At 36.6% G+C, this 27,893-nt stretch overlaps 1 long non-coding RNA gene and 1 pseudogene across 1 annotated transcript in view; one reads left to right on the top strand and one right to left on the bottom strand.

The window, feature by feature from the left end:
* The window catches only part of LOC136257947 (uncharacterized), a 175,997-nt gene that overhangs the window by 69,430 nt on the left and 78,674 nt on the right, over nucleotides 1-27,893 (bottom strand). The window lies entirely within an intron of this gene.
* On the top strand, nucleotides 100-27,808 carry LOC136258367 (uncharacterized; annotated as a pseudogene).

The following is a 27,893-nucleotide window of genomic DNA, read 5'->3' as shown; positions in this document are numbered from 1 at the left end:
TTTTCCATCCAGCCTTCCCCCATCATTTCTCTGATGATCTTGGAAATAGTGGGACTGCTGTTGGACTGTCAGAGTTAATTTTATTAAGAAGCAGGCAGCTATGGCAGCTATGTCAGCTAAGAAGAAGGTTCCAGCTGTGCTCAAGCACTATGAAGTACCTAAAGTCTTGCCAGCAGAGAATTTTAAGGCTAAGTGCAAGTATTGCACCAAGGAAATCACTGGATCTGTTAGGACTACTACAAATTGGTGGAAGCATATGGTAAGAATGCTGTTTATTGTACTTGCCCATTTTAAAATCTTTTAATAGAGACGAGTACACGCAACTCTCTTGAAAGAACAACAGGATAAAGATGAATCACAGTCAAATTCACAGCAAACATTGACACATTTACTGCATCCCTAAAGAAAATACAGCTCACTACACCCAAAGCAGATTTTAGTAACTGATGCAGTAGTCGATTTCGTTGCAGATGACCTCATTCCTCTATCTGTAGTAGAGAGCAAGCGATTCAAATCACTGTTAAGGATCTTAGATTCTCAGTACCAGGTGCCAAGCCGTAAACAATTGTCCACAGTTTTGTTGAAGAAGAAATATGATAAGTTAAAAAGTAGTGTACTAGACAAGCTGAAGAAGACTGATACCATCAACCTAACAATTGATCTCTGGTCAAATCAACAAATGTGATCTTATTTGGGCATTACTGGGCACTATATTTCAGATGACTGGAACCTTGAGTCAGTTATGCTTGCATGCAATCTAGTCAGTGGAAGACATACTGGTGATAACATTATGATGTGGTATGATGAAATCATTTCTGATTTTGGTGTGAGGGAAAAAGTGAAGCACATGCATAATTACTGACAGTGCATCCAATGTAAAGAAGGCGTTTTTGACTCTTCCAGGTTATGAAGATGTTGAAGATCATACAGCCAGTGATGATAGTGAGGCTGAAGGCGAGTCAGAGTTTGAGAGGTGTGATAATGTTTCCCTTGATGAGAGCCAAGTCTTATTTGAACATCATGCCTGTTTTGCACATGTGTTGCAGCTAGTGGTAAAAGATGGTATGGCAAAGGCAGGTCCTGCAGATCAACACAGTCATCAAAAGGTGCTCTAGTTTGGTATCATTTGTGCGCAGGTCAACAGTAGCAGCTGATGTCCTTAAGGATGAAACTAGGCTACAAGCTGAAAATACAACTAGATGGAATTCTCAGCTTAAAATGATACGATCAGTGCTTGCTGTTTCAGATTCGGTGTTGTCACAACTTAAAAATGCTCCCAAGTTAACTACTCATCACATTGAAAACATGGTGTCCAAATACCACTCTGGATTAGTTCATGGACTTAAACAATCATTACATAGGCGTATGCCATATTACGAGGAAAATGAAACATACATTGTAGCTTGTATCCTAGACCCCCGTTTCAAGCTTAGGTGGTGTTCTGATGATGCTGAAAGAGAAAGATCTTTGGATTTGCTTAAAGCAGCGTTAGAAAGATTATCTCCTGCTGCGTCAACTGTAGCTGTCCTTATGTATATGATGTCTAGAATATACATAAGGACAGCCCATAAGCTTTTAGGAATATAATTATTAGATTCGTGATTGCTGCAGATCATAATCTCACTCATGAATATGAGAATTGTAGCTAGCTTTTAATAAGTAGTTCACAAACAAGTTTAATAAAAGTTAAATTTTAAATTGGAGTAGGGACAATGTAGTACCACTGCAATAAAAAATTACCAAAACAAGCTACATCGGAGTACTACATAATGTACAAATACTGTAAAACAATAAGAAGTGAATATCCCTACTGTGCATTTTGATTGTAGAATCTCTGTAGCACAGTAGGGATATTCACTTCTTATTGTTTTACAGTATCTGTGCATTATGTACTACTTTGATGTGGCTCAGTTTCAGTATTTTTTATTGCAGCAGTACTACTACTCTAGCTTAAAATTCCTAACTTATTTCTTTTACTTGTCTCACTAATCATAAATTAAAATACGTTAACACGTTTGAAGCCAATGAATAGCTAATAAACATTTTTATGTGATATTGTAAAGCTTGGAGGTCATGTGGGTTTGTTATTGTTGAGAGCCTTAGCATGAGGCAAGTAATCTAGTAGTGTAGTTTTGAAGTTTCTGTATATTTTTATTTAGTTGCACATAAAGCCACAGCATTTGTCTGCAATGGAAGTGCATGATGCAAGGTGTTGTGCAATGTGTTGGATGATGTAATGCAGCAAGGGTTGTTGTACAATCCACTACATGTGATGAGTCTTTTTATCTGGCCAACTTCATTGTTGTTCAAAAACAATAGCTGCCTTACAAAGTAGTGGTGGTATTTATTATTTTATTAAGAAATTTGTTGATAGTTTATGAAGGCCATACAAACAAACTGTGAGTATCAGTCTACTTATGCCTATCAGCCAGGAAAAGGTATCTGGTATAGTTATCCCACAAGCAAGAATCAACTCGTACTTATTTTCCTTTTTACCATCCACTATTAAATTATGGAACACTGCCAGAAGATGTGGTCAATCAGCCATCTATAAACTGTTTTAAGGACGTTTTGTTAAACCATCTGAATTTACTTTGATTGTTTTGTATCTGTGTGTTAATCTCCTTGATGGAGTCCTACACAGTAATAAATAAAAAATAAATAAATAAAAAATAGTTACATATCAGTGTACAACATTAGGTGGTTATGATTATGTACTCTATATACAGTATACAGTATCAAGTGTGGTAGTTAGTGGTACATGTGATAATTGTTTATTGTTACGTATAGGATGGGGATACTCCACTACACTTGGCTGCCTTCGATAATCAGTATGATGTGTGTTTAGTATTGCTACAACATAGTGCCAGTGTGGAAATGAAGAACAAAGTAATCAATGTGTTAGTTTGTTACATATATCACTGTATGATCTTATTTATGACATCATCAGTTTCTTCCAATTAATTAATGAGTTGAAATTAATTTTTAAATAATGTGCTTACCTGCACTCAGTACTGATAATAGTGTCATTATTGAACATAACAATATAAAAATAATTTAGGGTTGTATGTTTAGCATGTATCTCACTAATCATAAAAGGAGATATAACATGTTTGAAGCCAATGAAGAGGTAATAAACATGTTTCTAGTAAATTTGTCAACTTAGAAGTCTTGTGGGTTTGTTATTGTTGAGAGCCTTAGCCTGAGATATGTAATCTAGTAGCTGATGTAGTACTGAACTTCCATATTTTATTTATTTATCTCTTTATTTTTCTGTATTTGTTTGTAATGGAAGTGCATGATACAAGGTGTTGTACAATTAGTTGGATGATGTAATACAGCAAAAGCTATGTAACTGTTGTACAATCCACTACATGTGAGGAGTTGTTTGATCTGGTGAATATTATCTAATCCAAAACAGCCAAGCTGTAAAAAAAGAGTGCGGCCCTGAGAAAGGCTATGGTGAAAAAAGATGTAAAATCCAAGGTGGCGGCCAAGAAATGGCTGTGATGGTAGGTTAATGGTAAAAATTTTAATAACGACAATTCAGGTGAATTTTGTGCCAAGACCAAGCGGCACCAAATTCACCTGAATTGTTTTTATTAAAATTTTTACCATTAACCTACCATCACAGCCATCACTGCTTGAAGTATCTTAGTTTACTACAGTGGTATATCCCCAGTATATGGAACAGTTAATTGTTTGTTATTTTAGTAGTTTTTCAGTAAACCCGCATTCACTGATGTTTTACTGAGAGTTTAAAACTTAGTAAAATAATTATGTTCCATATACTTATGTTTACTGACACTTTACTATCATTATAACTACAGTAAGGCATCTTAACAAATTAGTAAACTAAGAACCTTCAAGCAGTGCATTTCTTGGCCGCCACCTTGGATTTCACATCTTTTTTCACCATAGCCTTTCTCAGGGCCGCACTCTTTTTTTACAGCTTGGCTGTTTTGGATTAGATTTCACTTCTTTTTGTATTTGTATACCCCAAAAGCCGGCGGCTTTTTAACCTGTCATTTTTTCTTTACTACAGGAAGAAGAAAAGATGAAGCAGGGTGATTTCTTTGTAGCTGACCCCTCTGCAAGGTGACCCTTCTAGCTGATCTCTCTACCGGATGACTTGTTTGTAGCTGAACTCTCTACAAGGTGGTTTGTTTGTAGCTGAACTCTCTACAAGGTAACTTCTTCCAGCTGATCTTTCTACAGGGTGATTTGTTTGTAGCTGAATTCTCTACAGGGCGATTTGTTTGCAGCTAAACTGCTGAACTCTCTACAATGTAACTTCTTCTAGCTGAACTGTCTACGGGTGGCTTGTTTCTAGCTGAACTCTCTACAGGGTGATTTGTTTGTAGCTGAACTCTCTACAAGGTAACTTCTTCTAGCTGATCTTTCTACAGGGTGATTTGTTTGTAGCTGAATTCTCTACGAGGCAATTTGTTTGCAGCTGAACTCTGTACATGGTAGTTTCTTTGTAGCTGAACTCTCTACAATGTGACTTCTTCTAGCTGAACTCTCTACAGGGTGACTTGTTTGTAGCTGATCTCTCTACAGTGTAACTTGTTTCTAGCTGAACTCTCTACAGGGTGATTTGTTTGGAGCTGAATTCTCTACAAGGCAACTTCTTCTAGCTGATCTTTCTACAGGGTGGTTTGTTTGTAGCTGAATTCTCTACAGGGCAATTTGTTTGCAGCTGAACTCTCTACATGGTAGTTTCTTTGTAGCTGAACTCTCTACAATGTAACTTCTTCTAGCTGAACTCTCTACAGGGTGACTTGTTTGTAGTTGAACCCTCTACCGGGTGATTTGTTTGTAGCTGAACTCTCTACAAGGTAACTTCTTCTAGCTGATCTTTCTACAGGATGATTTGTTTGTCTCTACAGGTCAATTTGTTTGCAGCTGAACTCTGTACATGGTAGTTTCTTTGTAGCTGAACTCTCTACAACGTAATTTCTTCTAGCTGAACTCTCTACAGGGTGACTTGTTTCTAACTGAACTCTCTACAGGGTGATTTGTTTGTAGCTGAACTCTCTACAATGTAACTTCTTCTAGCTGAACTCTCTACAGGGTGACTTGTTTCTAGCTGATCTCTCTACAGGGTGACTTGTTTCTAGCTAAACTCTCTACAGGGTGATTTGTTTGTAGCTGAACTCTCTACAAGGTAACTTCTTCTAGCTGATCTTTCTACAAGGTGATTTGTCTGTAGCTGAATTCTCTACAGGGCAATTTGTTTGTTCCTTAACTCTCTACATGGTAGTTTCTTGTAGCTGAACTCTCTACAATGTAACTCCTTCTAGCTGAACTCTCTACCGGTGACTTGTTTCTAGCTGATCTCTCTACAGGGTGACTTGTTTCTAGCTGAACTATCTACAGGGTGATTTGTTTGTAGCTGAACTCTCTACAAAGTGACTTCTTCTAGCTGATCTATCTACAGGATGACTTGTTTCTAACTGAACTCTCTACAGTGTGGTCTGTTCATAGCGGAACTTTTTACTGGGTGATTTGTTTGCAGCTAAACTCTTTGCATGATTGTTTCTTTGTAACTGAACTCTCTACAAGGTAACTTCTTCTAGTTGATCTCTCTACAAGATGACTTGTTTCTAACTGAACTCTCTACAGTGTGATCTGCTCATAGCGGAACTTTTTACTGGGTGATTTGTTTGCAGCTAAACTCTTTGCATGATTGTTTCTTTGTAACTGAACTCTCTACAATGTGACTTCTTCTAGCTGATCTCTCTACAGGATGACTTGTTTCTAACTGAACAAGTCATCCTGTAGAGAGATCAGCTGAAAAAATTGTTCACTTTTTTGATAAAATTGTTCACTTTTGATAAAAGCACCAAACTTGGTGCAACATTAATGTTTGCTTAATTCATATTATTTCATATCAGATGTGTTGCCATTAAAATTACCAATATCATGCTCAAAGAACCTGCAAAGTAAAAATTAATGTGACCAAATTTTAGAAAACCGATCCAAATTGCAAATCAGGCAAAATCAAGCTAACACCACCAGTAGATAGCCACACTGTCATACTACTAGTTTTGACCTTAAGTACTACTCAAACTACTCGAGGTTGGTTTTAACAGATGTCTTGTCCGGGTGGTGTGGAGAGCTCCAATGATGGTTTTTGGCCTTGTAAACTGTCTGGCTTGGCAGGAACCAGCAGTTTACTGATGGGTGGCCTGATATTGTAGGCCAAATGATTTTTCTGTTGATTTCGCTACATATCAGCCACTAAGAAACCTTGTAATCTTGTGTCTGGACTCCAATCGTGGTCTGTCTCCATTTTCTTGCCCACCTCTCCTCCTCCCCTTTGTGAGCACTCATGGTACTAATTTACTCATCCAACTGTAAATTTCATATGTGTGCTTGCTATCCTTGGAAAGTTATGCTGACTTGAATTCTTTAAAACAGTTTATCTCGAAACTTCTAATGTTCTATTTGGAACCCTTTTTCCAAAATTCAGTCCAAATCATAGAAAATGTATTGGAAAAATCATAAAAGTGATAAATAGTAAATAATATTTAAATTTTCATCAGAAAATACGAGAGAGGTATAGTTATGTCCGAAAACTGATCAAGGAAGGTGTCCATCCAGGTCTTTAGCTTGCCATATTAAAGGTATAATATACAGAGCCATAGATGTGCATTATGTTGTTTTTATTGGATCATGTCTGTATTTTTAACACTTAAATATTGGCTCTATTAGAAGCATTTAAATACAGGGTATTTTATCACATTTTGTAGGATTTTCTGATTGCACCTGTAAACTTGAAATGCATTCATGCGATTTAAGCAAAAACAAAGATTTTATATGCACCTGTATGGTTGACTGACCAGCTACAAATGGGCTTATAGTCTAGTTTAAATTTTCAAAATATGCCCTAAGGCAATGAATTTGACATGGCACGATATCTCTAATGATTTGTTATACCTTACTCAACTTTCACAGAAAATTTGGTGCTTTTATCACAAAGTAAATAATTTCATCAAAATTTGTTGCTTAACCACTCTTACAACAGTTTGAACATAAAAAGACCAATGGCTTCTGCTCTAATTTTCTCAGCTTTGTGACTAACACATATCAAACATAAGCTGATTGGCCCAGTGGTATACTACTGGTGGAGCAATAGATCTCTGGGTTGGGCCAGTTTGGATAACAGTTGAAATACTTACAGGTGTATCAAACATCATGGTGAGGTAGTTTATTTGTACTTACAATTTAAGATAAGGTACTGAGCAGTCAGCTCAGCTGGTTTGCCAGGGGGTGAAAACCCCACATGGTACAGTCAAATACATCTAATCCAAAACAGCCAAGCTGTAAAAAAAGTGTGCGGCCCTCAGAAAGGCTATGGTGAAAAAAGATGTGAAATCCAAGGTGGCGGCCAAGAAATGGCTGTGATAGTAGGTTAATGGTAAAAATTTTAATAATGACAATTCAGGTAAATTTTGTGAAGCGGCACAAAAATTCACCTGAATTGTCGTTATTAAAATTTTTACCATTAACCTACCATCACAGCCATTTCTTGGCCGCCACCTTGGATTTCACATCTTTTTTCACCATAGCCTTTCTGAGGGCCGCACACTTTTTTTACAGCTTGGCTGTTTTGGATTAGATTTCATTTCTTTTTGTATTTGTATACCCCAAAGCCGGCCTATGGCCAGCTTTGGGACTTTTTTAACCCATGTTTTTTTTCTTTACTACAGGAAGAAGTAAAGATGAAGTAGATAAACTTTAAATATTTTATCAGTAAATGTACAAATTATATATAAAATACATATGTGACCGGATTTGCAAAAAGGGGCCTTCCACACACATCCAATTTGCCAACTTTGACAATTGATAACTTCAGATTGGAAAGAGCTATTGTCTTGAAATTTGGGCAGTGGTGATTTCTTTGCAGCTGAACTCTCCACATGATGGTTTCTTTGTAGCTGAACTCTCTACAAGGTAACTTTTGCTAGCTGATCTCTCTACAGGGTGATTTGTTTGTAGCTGAATTCTGTACAGGTGATTTGTTTGCAGATGAGCTCTTAACAAAATGGTTTCTTTGTAGCTGAATTCTCTACAAGGTAACTTCTTCTAACTGACCTTTCTACAGGGCAATTTGTTTGTGGCAGAATTTTCTACAGGGTGATTTCTTTGCAGCTGAACTCTCTACATGGTGGTTTCTTTGTAGCTGAACTCTCTACAAGGTAACTTCTTCTAGCTGATCTCTCTACAGGGTGATTAGTTTGTAGCTGAACGATCTACAAGGTAACTTCTTCTAGCTGATCTCTCTACAGGGTGGTTTCTTTGTAGCTGAACTCTCTAAAAGGTAACTTCTTCTAACTGATCTTTCTACAGGGCAATTTGTTTGTGGCTGTATTTTCTACAGGGTGATTTGTTTGCAGCTGAACTCTCTACATGGTGGTTTCTTTGTAGCTGAACTCTCTACAAAGTAATTTCTTCTAGCTGATCTCTCTACGCGGTGATTTGTTTGTAGCTGAATTCTGTACAGGTTATTTGTTTGCAGCTGAGCTCTTTACAGAATGGTTTCTTTGTAGCTGAACTCTCTACAAGGTAACTTCTTCTAACTGATCTTTCTACAGGGCAATTTGTTCGTGGCAGAATTTTATACAGGGTGATTTCTTTGCAGCTGAACTCTCTACATGGTGGTTTCTTTGTAGCTGAACTCTCTACAAGGTAACTTCTTCTAGCTGATCTATCTACAGGGTGATTTGTTTGTAGCTGAACTCTCTACAGGTGATTTGTTTGAAGCTGAACTCTCTAAATGATGGTTTCTTTGTAGCTGAACTCTCTACAAGTTAACTTCTTCTAGCTGATCCCTCTACATGGTGATTTGTTTATAGCTGAATTCTGTATAGGTGATTTGTTTGCAGCTGAGCTCTTTAAATAATGGTTTCTTTGTAGCTGAACTCTCTCAAGGTAACTTCTTCTAGCTGATGTCTTTATAGGGTCACTAGTTTGTAGCTGAATTCTCTACATGGTGGTTTCTTTGTAACTAAACTCTCTACATGGTAACTTTTTCTAGCTCATCTTTCTACAGGGTGATTTATTTGTAGCTGAATTCTTTACAGGTGATTTGTTTGCAGCTGAGCTCTTTAAAGAATGGTTTCTTTGTAGCTGAACTCTCTACAAGGTACCTTCTTCTAGCTGATGTCTCTACAAGGTCACTAGTTTGTAGCTGAGCTCTCTACATGGTGGTTTTTTTTGTAACTGAACTCTCTACAAGGTGACCTCTTCTAGCTGATCTTTCTACAGTGTGATTTGTTTGAAGCCGAACTCTCTACAAGGTAACTTCTTCTAGCTGATCTCTCTACAGGGAGATTTGTTTGTAGCTGAACTCTCTACATGATGGTTTCTTTGTAGCTGAACTCTCTACAAGGTAACTTCTTCTAGCTAATCTCTCTACAGGGAGATTTGTTTGTAGCTGAACTCTCTACATGATGGTTTCTTTGTAGCTGAACTCTCTGCAAGGTAACTTCTTCTATTGATCTCTCCACAGGGCGATTTGTTTGTAGCTGAACTCTCTACATGGTGGTTTCCTTGTAGCTGAACTCTGCAAGGTGATTTTTTCTAGCTGAACTATCTCTTTCCATAGTTGCATGAACTCCCTACAAGGTAACTTCTTCTAGCTGATCTCTCTACAGGGTGACTTGTGTGTAGCTGATCTCTATACAGGTTTCTTATTTCTAGCTGATCTCTTGAATTCTCTTCAGGGTGACTGCTCTATTAGGATGACTGCTCTATTAGAGTATCTCGATCTCGCACTTGTCGCACCAAGTTGGATTTCGTGTTATAACTCCGTAGCTTTAAGTCTGATTCTTCTACACCATTTATGAGCCTTTCTAAGATGATTACTCCATCTGTATAACGATTTTCAAAGCATTACCCTAAGCGGTTTATCTGGTAGGCGTGGCAAGCAGTCGTTTTTTTTTTATTAGCTGATTTCGATTGCGTAATTGTTACACACTGTTGGTTTTTTCGTTGTATCTTCCTGGTTTTTAGCTCGATTTCTTTCAAACCACAAAAGGTTTGAGGTTCAATAGTTAACCTATTCACCCACCGATTTTCAGCTTCTTCCCATACGCGGTTTACCCTGTAGGCGTGACAACATATTGGTGTTATTTTTCGTGAATAATCGCTCATAACTCTTTGCCTGTTTATCGTATTTCAGCCAAAGTTGGTACCAAGATGCGCCTTTATATCCCCCTTCTGTGTGCGAAATTTCAAGGCAATCGGATATGGCGTTCGAGTTTTATAGCAGTTTTTGTAAGTGTGCGACAAGAAAAAGAAAAAAACGAAGAAACTGAGCCGATTTTTGAAGTCGCATATCTCGGGAACGCGCGAAGCGATTTCGCTCAAATTTGGAATGTGGAGTGCTGCAGTTGGAGGGAATGTCCACAGCAAAAATCGTCTTGTTTCATCAAGGAAGCACAGAGCTACGGAGGTGCGAAAATTGCGTTTTCTTTCTTCCTGTCAATATACTCACGGGTGTTACGCGCCGGCTTCTTGGGCCGCACGACACACTACCGTGTGTCTTGATACATACATACATACAGTTCGATAACTAATTGCTTTGTTGATGTACCAAATCCCAGGAAACATTGTGATGGGCTTTGTTATGTGTTGCAGACATATAACCATTCAGTAACACTTCAAAGACAATGAAATATTCAGGTTGAAAGTGATGTGTCAAACAAGAAATAAAAATCATCTTAGCCACCTTTGTTGGTACATTTAATATGATAGACAAAGTACACGTATAAAAAAACATAATGTATGCTTGTGCCTCTTAGTGCATCAACAAAAGTAACAATGTCACGATCTGGGTTGTTGATGCCAACCATAAGGAACGTTTTCTCGATATCTGCCGTGAGAGCAAAGGAACATGATGATTAATACATCTACCCCTTAAATAAGAGCTCCATAGTGTAATGTGACCACAATTCCTACTGGATGACAATAATAAACCTAAACCCACAATTACATGTGATTTGTCACACTATAATTGCAACTGGGCCTGCAAAAATAGGGCATGTGGGCACATGATTTTTGCCCACTTTTTCAAACTTCCATTATATGTAAGGTTTTTTACCATTATGATAAGGCAATGCAGTTTTCAGCTCTTAGTTAGCATTTAATTGGCTTTATGATGCAAGTTACATAATGCAAATATTCTGTTGCAGCACTGCAATATGACCTGTAGAGTAACAGGGTGTGGTTCATGCTCACATGCCCTATTTTCACAGGCCCGGTCACAATTATAAGTTGAGTGTGTAAATGTGTGGAGGATAGGTATAGCTAAACCAACAATGGTTTGTGATTGATTCTTGATTTTTATGCTACCTTTGCATTCATATTACGATAATTTTAATATAGTACTTTGTTACCAAACTATTATAGTCAATAATGGTGTTTCATGATCATCTTGCTTGGACTGTTTTATTGAAGGCATCATAATGTGCATTGGGCGATAGTGCTCATGGAGCAATAAGAAAGTTACATTTAAAGTATTTCTTTTGAAAAGTATACAAATATCCTGTTACAGTTTACACATACTATACAGTGACAAGCTATGCACACTTTTCCTTCTATGACTTTCTACCATGCTCAATGGCGGATCCAGGATGGGGCATTTGGGGCAAATTCCCCCCCTCCCCTTCAAGAAATTGCATACAAGATCGAGATACTCTAATAGAGCAGTCAATTACTCTAATAAAGCAGTCACAATGTTCATGAGGCAGTGTAGCTTACCTATGAAGCTATAAATAGGATTTTATATAACAGACGTGATATAGTTGGTAAGGATAACTAGCTATTATTGTCGTGACCTTTTTTTTTTTTTTTTTTTTTTTTTTGGTCTTCAACTGGTTTTCAGCAAGTTTTTTTGGTCTTCAACTGTTTTTCAGAAAGGTGCCCCCCCCTCTTTCCAAACTCTGGATCTGCCCCTGATGATTGTTGAGCAGTTTTCTTTTATCTTATGGAAAGCTAGCAACCCACCTTAGCAGGGGTGCTGAACAACCCATTTACACAATATACAACTGTTACAAGACTGTCTATTTACAACCTCCAGGACAAGACATTTCTGTATTTACGAAAGGAATGCACATAAACCTGTTGTGCTCTCTGTTTTACTGTACAGTACAAATGGATGTTATAGGCTCCTGATGTAAGAAGTCAAACAATGTGATGTACCAGTGTAGTAGCTGGTGTATCATGTTACCAAGAGGGACCATGGTACTGTGCTACTAAGTATTTTCTGCCAGTTTAATTTGTATGCAAATGGTTTCATATGGAGAGGTGCTTGTCTTTATTGATTTTGTTGCCTTGGTTGTATAATTGAAAATGGGGTGCTTAGGCAACCATTTAACCATGTAATCATGATATAAAACACAATATACACATGTGCTTCTGTTAGTAATTTTGTACATCCACTAAGACCTCCATAGTGTAACTACATTAAATTGATCTATCCATTATTGTGTTTAAATATATGTGATTGGTGACTCTATATAAGTTGAGTGTGTAATTGCATGTAGGTATCCTAGTTGAGTGTAGGTTGTCTGCCTGCCTGCCTGCATGCATGCATGCCAATTAAGCATACCACTAAGGTTGGTTTTTACTGTTAAATGCATCTGACGGGTACCTTTTTGTATACTGCCACACATCCAATGTATGCATCATGGACTTAACTTTTGTTTTCCTTTATTATTCTTGCTGAGAGCTCAAGATGTCGATTTGCAGTAGCTAGCTATCACATGATGACCTCCCTATGTTTGTAACAGTAATTGTCCACATTTTGCATACTCACTGAGGTAATTGTAGAGGTTCTTCTCATAACGTTCTTCTTTTTTGATGCTATATGTAATGGGCCAAGCAAAGCTAAAAAACATAGCATAATGGCTACTTTACTTTTTCATAAATTGATATCATGGGTGCATGTTCAGGTGAAACCATTAACATGTCATAATTCTTTTTATGTGGAATATACCAGTCATAACAGAAAGTAAGCAAATAAGTAAGCAAAATTTAGGAATTTTAGGGATATTAAGTAGTGAAACAAGGGAGGTTGCCTATGCACCTAAGGATTTACTAGTGCATGGACAAGTAATCCCTAATTCAGTCCACTAGTATATCTGCAGGTGTAGGTGACCTGCCCTTGCTTCACTGCATTTTATGGCCATGATCTTAAAATTCCTATGCTTGTACAAGGTGTGTAATATGAGATAAATGTGTTGTGTTCACCACAACATAATATACTCATAAGACATACCTCAGTATATAGCCATTAGTCTGAACTGTAGTAGTAATATATTTATAACATTGTACAGTACATTCATCATGTTTCACTGTATTATACAAAGGACAATAAAACACCACTTGATATAGCAAAAACAGAAAAACATGATAACGTGATACAGCTATTGAAGTCCCATGAACAAAAGGTTAGTGCAGTACCATAATGTATGTAATATCTGTACTGCATGCATGTCTGGTATGTGTATAAGTGCTACTTTGAACCACATACTTATACAAGTCTACGGTATACTGTGTATGACTGTAGTTAAGCATATGCCTCTTCCAAAAATTACTTAATAATTATGTACATATACATGTTAATACTACTCCCAACTTGTCTGCAATATCTCATAAGAACTTTGTCTGTTTTGGAACTAACGTGGGAGTGTTATAACTATGGATAATATAATTATACTTCTTCTGAAAAGTTGATCGTTTTGTAGCAAAGACCAAAAATCGCTAAATAACACCAGAACTACATAAGCTTTTGGCACTTCAGTATATAATAGTTTCAAAACAGCAATATTTACGTAGCAAGCTGACTAGCTTTATTCTTCCAGTGTTACTAATTTCATTAATACATTCTTATTGTAAGTGAGACAACCCTAGCTTGTTTTGCATCAAGTGTGAATTTAAAAATTCTACTGGAATAAAACTACATGTAGTATCTTTAACTTTTAAAGCCACATAGGCTAAAGTATCATCGCTATACATAGATGATGGTTGTAAACAAAGCTCTATAAATTTTGATGTGCTTATCCTATGGCTATGCAATCATAGTCATTTTACTCATGTAATAATCATTAAATGATGCCTAGGGATTTACACTACAAAAGTATGAAGACCAAAACACACTGTAAATTTAAGTTTCACTTTATAAGTACAGTAACGTCTTATGATTATTACTGTCATGGAGAGAATTGGACATCAAAACTTGTGATTGTGTGTTATATGACTATATACTAAATTAATCCTGTCAAAAATTAATGTGTAGGAATTTGAAGTTACAGATGACAAATTCACTGATCTGAATCAGTTTATAGTACCCTACATAGAGTTAGTATAAGTATACGATAACATTTATTGTAGCAATATGTGACCTAGTCTGGGAAAACCGGTGTTATTGTCAATTTAAAAGTATCCAGTTTTAAGTGTTTAGAGTATTGTAACTTGCCAATGGTTGAAGCTATGTGTACCATATTATCACACATTTTACACATATTCCCTACTTTACAGAGCATCCACTGTACAAGTAGCCAACAGCTAAGTTTCCTGCCATTTTAAATAATTTTTAAATTGACATGATCACTCAGGCCAGCTCCAAAAGGGGTAGGAGGCAGTGGCTGGAGGAGGTCAAGAGACTGTTTAAAAGATTAAAGACAAAAGCATAGGGATGAATTAAGCCACGTTATTGGCCATCCAGGTCTCAAACTGGCTAATTTGAAAGGATACTTATACAGCACAGATTCTTTATTCAATTACATAGAGTTCTACAGCCACACACAGCCATCCCCAGGCTGACCACAGCTCCGTTAAAGTCCCAGACTGCATGTACAGATGTACAGATCGCCACTGTGCTTGGGAAAAGTAGCATAAAATACAGACCAATCATTGACTCAAGTCTAGCTGTATTTTTTGATAGTTTAATTGTGTATCTTTGTGTTCAATTAATCAAATCTGCTGTCATGGACAATAAGATCAGTTTTCCTAGACCCAGTCACATATGATAATGGTGATACAGGGGGTCTAGCAATAGAAAGTGAAGTCTGACGACAGTAAATATGTTTTACTTTTGAGGAATAAAAATTAATAATGACAAGGCTGTTATGCTTAGAATGGGCAATGTGCTTAGCATGGGCAAGTAAAAAAATTGTCAAAGCAATGATTAGCCTCACACCGTATAGCGGGTTTTTATCGTGTGGACTTTAATCCCACGTTTTGAGCACTTTGCAACATTAAAATTCGCAACATATTTTATCACGTGGAGTTTTGTTTATCACTAGATTTTTAGCACCTGTAGAACTATAGTGTTCAGCAAAACAGGTGCTTGTTCATGTACATAACAGCTTGCTGGTTGTTTTGTAATGGCTTGTTCCCCTACACAACACGTGTTTCTTCACCAAACATCGCTGAATGCGGCTGCCCTACCTGTTTCCTGGAAAACTTCAGGCATCTGCATCAATTCATTGTGAATACAAGCACAGATACAAAGAAACAACAAATTTCGCTACTTTCCATCTTGTACATGAACACTTATTATAATGAGTAATAAATTTGTGTGAGGAATTTAATGTCACAAATTTGTCACCTTGCAAGATTAAGTGTCACATGATTTTATTTTCGTAAGCAAATTTGTCTGCAGGAAAAATCTGCTATATGGTATTAGATGAGTGACTTACTATAGATATACATATTATTTGTGTGTAGTATCGAGTTGAAAGGTTTTTTATCCATGGATTAAGGCATTAAAAGCCCCTCTTGAGTGACGATTGCAAAATCATTGCTACATGTAAACAACTTATTGCAGGATTTTTATTTGATGAATCTGACTGCATGACTCAAAATTATATCGCATATTACACACTTTGCCATTCTACTATAATGAGCTGAGCTCTGACAAGTGGCAAGTACATACATATGCATAATATATTTTCTGCTACAAAAAGTCCAAATGCTTTCTTATTAATGCATGGCACAAGTACTGCTCTAAAATTTTGTGTTCATTATAGTTTTGTGCTCATTATAGTTTTGTGCTCGTAAAAGTTTTGTGTTGTAGTTACTTCATTCATTATGTGCTTCAATGGCAACTACACAGGACAAAAATAATACCCCATAATTGCGTGCAAAAAAAATGACCAGATCTGTGAAAAGAAATCTTATAGCATTTCTAATAACATGTGCTTGGCAACTCATAACTTGACTTGTGAATGAGGTACCACTGAGATTGAAATTTGGTCATGTTATTTTGCCTAATGTAATTATTTTAAGATGGTTTGTTAAAATGTAAAAGTTTTGATTAGTCAGATTTTGAAATTTTGAAAGGCTAAGACCTCTTTTTGTACATCTAGTTGCAAATATTGTTACATTAAGTATACAATGTCAGTTCCAATACATTATGTCATATCTTTGCTGATATTCTAGTATTCCTATGTATGTACCATACAGTAAAGTAATATTCCGTAATCATTGTTTCTATAGAGAAGAAATTTGCTTGCATCACTTCAGAAAAGCCTTCAGAAAAGCTTAAATAATGCTAAGAATCAACATGGAAAAATACCCGTCCGTTTTATTAAGATTTTACTAACTGGTTCTGGAGCAGCTGGTAAAACAAGTTTCAGTAATTTACTAATGAAGAAACCAATCAATAAAGATCATCACAGTACTAAAGTGGTTCAAAGCAAACATGCCATATCAATCACAAAAGCTGCATTAGTTGAGTCAAAACATACACATGGTCAAGAGATTCTTTGGCTTGAAATGGATGATAATGCTCAGATTACTCACCTGAGACAAGTGTTACTTCCATCAAGCACTCCTGAACACCAGAAACTTCACCCACAGAACACACCACCACAGAAAAGGCATAATGAACCTAAGGTAACTGATAATAGGCAGATAAGTGCAATTGATGCTAATATCAAACAAAAATATGAAATAAAACAAGTCACACAGCTTTCAATCACCCAACGATTTGCTGCTTTGTTTCAAAGTTCAGTGAAAAGTGAAAAATTAGAAAGTTTTAAGGCTTTAGCAAAAAATTCTACTTCTAGTATTAGCACACACATAAGCAATTCCACTCCACTAACATATCACCCTGGAGAAGTGCTGAACATTATCACAATACTTGATACAGGTGGGCAGCCTGAGTATATACATTTATTGCCCACAGTAAATATACACCCAATGATAACATTTATTGTTCATGACTTATCCAGAAATCTTGAAGATCAAGTGTTGGTGGAGTACAGTGAACATGGAAAATACATTTTTGAGCCTTATCATCTCCAATACTCCAACTTTGACATGATCAAATTTCTCATGTCATCAAACAATGATGCTTTGGAAAGACCTACATCACAAGTTCCACGGTTGGTGACAGTACCTGGAAATGATACTAATTCATATCTATGTTGTGTGGGGACTCATGCTGACAAAGTTTGTTCAGATGTTGTTCATAAGATTAACAGTAGGCTGGTAAACATGGTTGAGAAGCTTGACTGTAAAGCTACTGTATGGCGAAACAAAGATAGTGGTGTCTTATTCCCAGTAGACAACACAACTGCTGGAAGGGAGAATACAGAAGACCCAACGGCAAAATTAATTCGCAATGAAATTGAAACATTGTCTTTGAAAAAAGATGTCTATGAATTACCCATTACCTGGATGTTATTAGAACTTGAAATACGTCAGGTGTGCACTGGAAGAGGAACAGCTTATATTTCTTTTCAAGAATGTGTCTCAATTGCTTCACAAAGTAACCTGATCACTGATGTGGAGCAAGTGAGAAGTGCTCTACTCTATCATCACCTGTTAGGAGTTTTGTTGTACTACCCTGAGGTGTCTGGTTTGTGTGATTATATCATAATTGATCACCAGTGGCTTTTTGATAGGCTTAGTAAAATAGTGTGTTTTACCTTTAAGAAATCACTTTCAAACCAGTCAGCTACAAACAAGCTTAAGCACAGTGGAATATTGTCAAAAGAACTTCTACAAAGTTTGCAGTGGGAGGATGACTTGAAACAAGATTATTTTGTTTCTCTTCTTGTTGTAATGAAAATAATATCTCCAATACCAAGAGAAGATGGTGATGGAGAGGATTACTTTATTCCGTATGTTCTACCAACCTACACCAGTCAACCAACAGGTGATCTCATACTATCCCAATATGGATGCCTACAAGGTGAACCACTACTGATTCAGTTTGTTTCTAACCTTCTTCCAAGAGGATTTTTCTGTTGTTTAATAGTTGAGATAATGCAACACTTACCAAGAGGCTGGAGTCATTTATTCACCCAAAATGAAGTTTGCCATTCTTTCAGTAATTTGATAACATTTCGTTTGCCACATGCATACCTTCTGTCACTGCTGGACAAATTGTCATATTTGGAAGTTCAAATACGACATGAAGAAAACGATTATCATAAAAAGTGTCCTATCCACTTGTCAGTACAGGATATTCTTGCTAGTGCATTAGAGAATGTTTGTGAGCAATTAAATTTTAACAATGGTCGACTCCAATATGGATTCCATTGTCACTGTGGAAAGTCAGATGACAAACATATAGCAATACTCACCACTTTGTCTCCTCCATTTGATTATGCTCAGTGCAGTCATGGTAGAGTAACATCCACCAAGTTGCAGCATTCTCACATAGTTTGGCTCACAGAGGTGAAGTGTTACAAATTATGTGTTCACATTATTATAAACTGTTTTTTTATGCAGAAGTTTGATGAAACAGCAAACAGAGCAGCAGAAGATCAAAATGGTCAGTTATTGGGATGCTATTTATACTAACAAGTACACAGTAGCTATGCATTGTTAAAAGCCTCACACACATTCTATCTCTAAAATGTCCATCTCACATATATACCTCTGACTCTTTAAAATATGAATACATGTACAGTAGGATAGATAAAGGAGCTAGTGTTTATTGGAGCTTGTCTGAAGGTTTTTTCATAACACAATTTCAGAGTACTATCAATAGGATTCAACCTCCATTATAACTTTGATTATGAAATAATTATGATTACGTTTTGGCCATAACATTGCTCAGTATAGAGAATGATATGCAAATAAGGATGTACAGTAATAATGTGACATAAAGAATGAGTATTCATATAACCAGTAGGTATTAATTTTGTGTAATTTTAGTAACAATAGGATTCTGGTACAAAAATAGTGTTAGTATAGTAAATTTTGCATTGTGATTCCAGTATTCAGGCAAGTTATGCAGCACTAGTCTCCATATACATATACATACAGTACGTACGATACATTGTATACCTGAATGTGTGCAGTACTTATGCATGTATGGTTGTGCATTTACATGTTGCAATGGATATGTACATTGGTGTGATTTCTTTACAGATTATGGATTACCAGAATACAAGGTGTTTACCGACTATTATAGTAAACTAGTGGACACCATACCTGCCTGTGATCTCTCTCATTACTTTGTATCAGAGAATGTGATCTCACTGACAGATCATGAGGAGATTATTAAACCAACAACTCCATCACACAGAGCTGCTCAACTGCTACTGAACAAAGTGTTATACATGCTAAAGGAACAGAAAAGTGTTGACTGTTTTAACAGGATGATTTCTATCATGGAACATCATGGTGATGGTGCCACTCGTGCTTTATCACAAGAAATTCAATCAAGACTTTTGAAAATTAATAGTTGTCAACAAGGTATTATACACTGTACTAATCAGCATTATTGAAACTACTTATTGTATGTAATATTTTAGACTTGTTAGAGCCACATTCTACCACTCTGGAAGCAGCTCCTCCACTGAATATTGTTCCAGGCCAACTTATCATCGAAGGTCAGTTTGGTGTGTAACTATACCAGTGTATGTGAAATATTTTGTGGCCAGAATAATGAAATCAAGTATAAATGAGTGTATAAGGTGTATACACACTATAGGTGCTGTGGTTACAGGTAGAATGTGCACACCACCTTCATTAAATCCACAACTATGACAGTCCATCTATGTGATGTCCATATACTTAATACAGAATAGTTGGTAACACATAGCCATTTCTCCTCTTGTTCAGATATGAAAACTACAGTCAGAGAATTCAACACTTCAACAACCACAAAAATCTCTATGAGCAGTAATTGATTTTACAGTTTCTATTAACCCTTAGTTTCCCACACCATAGAAAAATGGACAAAAATTAATGGGTTTAGTGTTTTTAATAATAATATATATTTATATGAAATAATATTATGTAACGGAAATGGTCATAATAGAAGTTCTTTTAATAAACATGTAATCCATCATTGGCAGTGTTTCTACTACATATTGACCTCTCAGAAATCATAATTAATTTTATCGTATATCCCGTTTTTGGTTCTCCCTTGATCCAGCATTCCATGTACCTTATAGTGTGAACAACCACTTATAGACTTCTGGATTTGACACTGCCTATACATAACTGATGCTTTATGTAGCTAGGAACCAGCCTCTTATGCCTATTTTCTCCTGTTTGCTGTAGTGCTCATAAATTTATACTAAGTATTGTGCTCTCAATACGTATCACATTACGTTTAACGTTCAATGTCTTTAATGCAATATGCAATAAAAGGCAGTTACAGTTCAGAGGTGTTGCCAGGAGTTTCTGGAAGGAGTTCGAGCATGGATGCCTTTGTGGAAAGCCTGAGTGCTTCCCCTGGACCACATTTGAATGAAAATGATGCATACACAAATTGTACCCTTGGGCAGAAAGCGTCTGTTGTCGTATAACTAGCTAAACCTACATACTGTTGTTTATGCAGCTTATAGAAACTATAAACCTATTGTAATACTAATCTTCTCTTCCAAATGGCAACATACTGACAGCCAGCTTCACTGAACTCCTTAGCACAAGGTAGCCCTCTACATTTCAGTCCCTTAGTTGGCAATACTTTCTTCTGGGTATATATTAGTCCAGTCCTCTTGTTGATGGTCAGCAACTTCACACTTGGCTTGTATTCCAATACTTATTTTAAAGACATCACGTGCCTGCAACATGTGACAAATAAAATAAACAAAACATTCATCATGTAAACCAACTATTCACAATTTGTGCTAACCTAACACACGCATAATCTGACCACTCAAGTTCATCGCAGCTGCATGCTGCCTTGTAATATGTCTGAATGGTCATTCATCATTTCCACCGTGAATCACATGTGCAATTGATCACAATACTTGATTCAGCATTAATGCCCTCAAAAGTAGCGAATAGCCATGCCAGTGTACAAGTAGTTACCGGAGGGCTCCAGGGCTGCATAAGATTTTAATCACATAACATGACCACTCAAGTTCATCGCAGCTGTTGCCTTGTAATATGTCTCAATAGTCATTCTCCATTACCACCATGCATCGCGTGTGCAATTGATCACGTGATACAATACTTGATTCGTGATTGATTCAGGATTAATGTGACCCTCAAAAGTAGTAAAGAGCTGCGCCAGTGTGCAAGTAGCTACTGGAGGGCTCCAGGACTCCAGGGCTGTATAAAATTGCTGTAATTATTACTTTTTTTAAAAATCTGCTTCTTAACGGGGGTTTGTCCTAACCATCTAAACCCCACTGGCTACACCCTTGCAGTTGCTATGTTTTAGGTTAGAAATTGGTTTATGCACTCAAATTAAACAAATTAGTTGGTTGTTATTTTAAGATAATCGATAATTCTGCAATCAGAGATGCATGTACACAGACTATCATAGTATGTTTCCTGAAATATTCTAAATATTTTGCAAGCATTATTTTTCATGCTTTCAGGTACGTATTATTCTCAAAAATCTGCCAAAATAATAGGCTGCTTGCTGTATGTGTACATGATTAGTAATTTCTTGTATATTGAGTTGATAATATCAATGTGTGCAAGGCTGTGAATTATTTTGAAAGTATCTGTTTACATTACTTGTGCTGCTAAACTACTGTACCTCAAGAAATATTACATTTGTTGTATTTTAAGTGGGTGTTTGGTGAGGACTGTTGTAAAGACTGAAATAATTGGGTATCCTCAACTCTACTTGTTATAGACCTCCAGTCTCCAGAGTATTTGGTGATCATCAAACACTACAGTAAACTGGTTGATACTCTGACTGCTAAGACACTAAGCCATTACTTTGTGTCACACAAGATCATATCAACAAAAGAAGAGGAAGAAATCACAAAGCCTACTACATCATCAGTACGAGCAGCTACTCTATTGCTCAGTAGGGTGATTAATCCCTTGAGGGCAGGGTTTGAAAATTGTACTGACAATTTTTATATATTTCTTAACATCACTGAGCAATATGGAAATGGGGATATTAGACATCTATCAACAACCATCAGAAAGAAAGTAAATCAGATGAAAACAGAAGCTGAAGTGAAAGGTGTGTATGTGTAATGTGGCCTCAAATCAAGTACCCTGTCATAATTGTTTACTTTCCAATATATTTATTCACAAGCAAGTAAATATACAGTTTGTGTAACCTTTGCATAATCCATGTGGATCTTACCCATCTACCTTTTAAAACTTAAGATTAATTATTGATACTGAACCATTTTAATATCTTCTGGTACAATGCAAATACTTGGTCAATTGTTAGCATATATTTATGAAGAGTCATGTGTATATAGTTTGGTCAGTAACAGAAATTTTGTATAATTGGTTTTAAAATGAAATCTGCTGTCTTTTTGTATCTTATAATATGTGTTGCCACTGTGACAGTATACGATACATCGATAGTAGCGATATAACAAGGTGGTGATATGATATTATATAGCCAGTCATTTATATTGATGGTTGTGCAATAGTGGCGCTGCATAGTATAATAATGTGGGGGAGGCCAGACCTATGGCATTTGGCATTTAATTAAGTTATGTGTTGATGGTGAAGTGTGGTAAACAAGCTAACTCCAAAAGTAAACTAGGAGGTTTTTTAGGTTTCAATGTAATGCCAGCCACTTGTCTCAACTGTAAAGCAGTAAAACCTGATAAACAAGAGTAGCTTTTGCTTGTGGTATACATCCAACTTAAACTTACAATGAAGAGTATGTATATGCAAATGTTACAGTTAGTTCTATATTGTGATATACGTTCATATTGTGACATAAACCTTGGTGATATATGATATAGAGTTTTTCTATATCATGGCAGCACTAATATGCATCATTACAAGTTCACATGTAAAGATCTTTGTCAGGAACAGATTTTGCTTCACTCACTGGTTTCCATTACCAAAGCAGAACAGTCGCTGTTTCACTCATGCAAGTCATAACTATGGGAAGCTTTATTAATACATTAAATAACACGATTACCATTTCAGAGGTGCTTGTACATTGGAAGGTTCTGGGAGAAGGGTAGGTAATGACCTGAAATTCATAGGTCACTTCTGAAATTATTTCTGAAAGATGAAATATTGACTGAAATTTTGTACATTTGAAATATGAAAGTTGTTGAATGGATGTTTGAATGAATGTAACGGGAGTTTACAAAAATCTACAAAAATTTAATTATGAATTTGTACTTTTTAAGTATATACAACAAGTGCATGACAGCAATTACTACAATTAGAATCCACAAAACAAACTATACTACAATTAAGAAAATACAACTATAGGGAAAGAGGATCAACACCTTGCAGAGCCCAATGTCTTTAAGATTTTGTAATTAACAAATATCTATTTTGGAGTAATGGAGCAAGATGAACTGAAATGTTCTTGAAGGGTGAAAATGGACACCTATCTTTAAAAATTCATAGACGATTTTGGCTCTTTACCTACCTCTTCATTCTGAGCAAAGCAGTTTTGTAGTTATATTTATGAGGTACTTTGTACCATAAGTAATCTGCTGTATTTAGTCATTAACTTTGCCATAGCCAAGAATTTTGGCTTCAAATTGTGTTGACTGTTCTATTAGAGTATATCGATCTTTTCATTGAAATAGCTGACTAGTTTCCGGAAATCAGTAAAACTCCTTAGAATTGCACCTGGATAGAACAAATAGCACTTCATTATCTGAGCATTATTCGTGATATCAAGACACACGGTAGTGTGTCGTGCGGCCAAAGAAGCCGGCGCGCCACACCGTGAGTATATTTACAGGAAGAAAACTTCATTTTCACACCTTTGTATCTCGGTGATCCCTTATCCGATTGCAACCAAATTTGCTACAGAGTTTCCCGCCAGCCAGGGGAGTCTACATTCCAATTTGAAGGAAATCGCTCCAGCCATTTCCGAGATACGAGCTGCCAAAGTTTCGATTTTTTTCTTGGTTTTTTTTTCATGTTTTCGCACACTTGCAAAAATTGCTATAAAACGCAAACACATACTCCGATCGCCTTAAAATTTGGCACACAGAAAGGGAGTCCAAAGGCAAACCTTAGCATCAAATGTGGTGCAAATCCAATGAATGGTTCAGGAGTTATGACCAATTATTCGCGTAAAACAACTAAGATCAATTTTTTGTCATGCCTACAGGGTAAACCGCTTCATGGAATGAGTTGAAAATTGCTATGTAGATGGAGTAACCATCGTAGGAGTGCCTTTTGGTAGTTAGAAAGGAATTGAGATAAAGACCATGGAGATATGACACAAAACCCAACCTGTGTCACAATTACACGATCGATTTTTATGAATAAAAAAGTATTAGTTTTCACCCCTACTAGGCAAACCGCTTAGAGCAATGAGCTGTAAATCGGTGTATAACTGGAATAATCTTCATAGAAAGTCCTCGCAGTACTACAGAAGAATCAGATCACAAACCACTGAGTTATGATTCGAAAGCCAACTCCGTGTAGCAAATGCGAGATGGACATACTCTAATAGAACAGTCACCCTAATAGAGCATTCGGCTAATTTATTTACTCCATTATAGAATTCTATTACATTACAAGTTATTCTGTAGGGAGTTCGGCTGCAAACAGTTAATCTTATAGACAGTTCAGCAAGAAGCAATTCACCCTGCATGTGGAGAGTTAAGCAAATATATCACTGTAGAGATTCAGAACATTACAAGTCACACTGAAGAGAGTTCAGCTATAAACAAGTCATGCACCCTGTAGAGAATTCAGCTACAATTAAGTCACTCTCTAGAGAATTCAGCTACACACAAGTCACTGTGGAGAGAGTTCAGCTACAAACAAATTGCCCTGTTGAGAGATCAGCTACAAACAAAACACTTTGCAGAGAGTTCAGCTACAAACAAATCAACCTTTAGAGCGATCAGCAACAAACAAATCAGCTTGTAGAGAAATCAGATCAACCTGCAGAGAGATCAGCTACAAACAAATCAGCTTGTAGAGAGATCAGTTACACACAAATCAACCTGTAGAGAGATAAGGTAGAAACAAATCACCCTGTAGAGAGTTCAGCTACAAAAAATCACCCTGTAGAGACATCAGCTAGAAACTAGACACAACGTAAGGAGTTCAGCTACAAGCAATCACCCTGTAGAGAGTTCAGCTAAAACAAATCAACCTGCAGAGAGATCAGCTACAAACAAATCACCTTATAGAGAGTTCAGCTACAAACAAATTACCCTGTAGAGAGATCGGCTACAAACAAATCAACCTGCAGAGAGATCAGCTACACACAAATCAACTTGTAGAGAGATCAGCTACAAACAAATCACCCTGTAGAGAGATCAGCTAGAAACTAGACACAATGTAAGGAGTTCAGCTACAAATAAATCACCCTGTAGAGAGTTCAGCTAAAACAAATCAACGTGCAGAGAGATCAGCTACAAACAAATCACCTTATAGATAGTTCAGCTACAAACAAATTACCCTGTAGAGAGATTGGCTACAAATAAATCAACCTGCAGAGAGATCAGCTACACACAAATCAACTTGTAGAGAGATCATCTATAAACAAATCAACCTGAAGAGAGATCAGCTACACACAAATCAACTTGTAGAGATATCAACTACAAACAAATCACCCTGTAGAGAGATCAGCTAGAAACCAGATACAATGTAAGGAGTTCAGCTACAAGCAAATCACCCTTTAGTGAGTTCAGCTACAAACAAATCAACCTGCAGTGAGATCACCTACAAAAAAGCACCTTGTACAGAGTTCAGTTACAAACAAATTACCCCGTAGAGAGATCAGCTAGAAGAATTCACCTTGTAGAGAGTTCAGCAATGAAGAAACCACCATGTAGAGAGTTCAGCTGCAAACAAATCACCCTGCAGAAAATTCAGTTACAAACAAATCGCCCAGTAGAAAGATCAGCTAGAAGAAGTTACCTTGTAGAGAGTTCAGCTACAAAGAAACCATTTTGTAAAGAGTTCAGCTGCAAACAAATCACCTGCACAGAATTCAGCTACAAACAAATCACCCTGTAGAGAGATCAGCTAGAAGAAGTTACCTTGTAGACAGTTCAGCTACAAACAATTCACCCCGTACAGAGATCAGTTAGAAGCAGTTTCCTTGTAGAGAGTTCAGCTACAAACAAATCACCCTGTAGAAAGATCAGCTAGATTAATTCACCTTGCAGAGATTTCAACTACAAAGAAACCACCATGTAGAGAGTTCAGCTGCAAACAAGTCACCCTGTAGAAAATTCAGCTACAAACAAATCACCCAGTAGAAAGATCAGCTAGAAGAAGTTACCTTGTAGAGAGTTCAGCTACAAAGAAACCATTCTGTAAAGAGCTCAGCTGCAAACAAATCACCTGCACAGAATTCAGCTACAAACAAACCACCCAGTAGAGAGATCAGCTAGAAGAAGTTACCTAGTAGATATTTCAGCTAACCCTGTAGAGAGATCAGCTAGAAGAAGTCACCTTGTACATAGTTCAGGTACAAACAAATCACCCTGTAGAGAGATCAGCTAGAAGAAGTCACCTTGTAGAGTGTTAAGTTACAAAGAAACCACCATGCAGAGAGTTCTGTAATAAATATATGTATTATATATATAACTTGTACATTTACTGATAAATTCAGAAATTTTTAAAGTATTTAACATCTGCTTCATCTTTACTTCTTCCTGTGGTAAAGAAAAAACGATAGGTTAAAAAAGCCCAAAGCCGGCCTATGGCCGGCTTTGGGGTATACAGATACAAAAAGAAGTGAAATCTAATCCAAAACAGCCAAGCTGTAAAAAAAGTGTGCAGACCTCAAAAAGGCTATGGAGAAAAAAGATGTGAAATCCAAGGTGGCGGCCAAGAAATGGCTGTGCTGGTAGGTTAATGGTAATAATTTTAAGAACGACAATTCAGGTGAATTTTGTTCCAAGACCAAGCGGCACCAAATTCACCTGAATTGTTGTTATTAAAATTTTTAACATTAACCTACCATCACAGCCATTTCTTGGCCGCCACCTTGGATTTCACATCTTTTTCACCATAGCCCTTTTGAGGGCCGCACACTTTTTTACAGCTTGGCTGTTTTGGATTAGATTTAATGTTACATTATATATTATGCAATTAAATGATTGCATGGAAGCCTATAATATTGTTTCCCACAAGTATGTGCTTGTTGAAACATTACATATGCACTAATGATAGTAGGTTTTGTGAAGATATTCTCAACTATATGTGATCATTGTGTGTTACAGGTAGTGGTGATAAGAGTGCATTACTAACCACACAGATGGACAACAAATAATCACAACTGAACAATTTTACACATGTTTACACATTATTTAGTAGTTTAGTTATAAAGGGTTTTTTCCTCAGCTGAGGTTTTTCCCTACAAAAATATATTGTTGTTATAGTAACATATACCTACAACCCATTATAGTAATTATTTATTGTTTTTCACATAATTATGTTATTGAGTTGCACTTTATTACAAGTTGTGTATCTATATCAAAACTTAAAATGAAAGAAATCTACGTATGCAGGGAAGATTTAGTGTGGAG

The sequence above is a fragment of the Dysidea avara genome, chromosome 6 (assembly GCF_963678975.1).
Source record: "Dysidea avara chromosome 6, odDysAvar1.4, whole genome shotgun sequence".
Taxonomy (NCBI): Eukaryota; Metazoa; Porifera; class Demospongiae; order Dictyoceratida; family Dysideidae; genus Dysidea; species Dysidea avara.
Note: the sequence above shows the minus strand (reverse complement) of the source record. Positions and strands in the feature narration are given on the sequence as shown.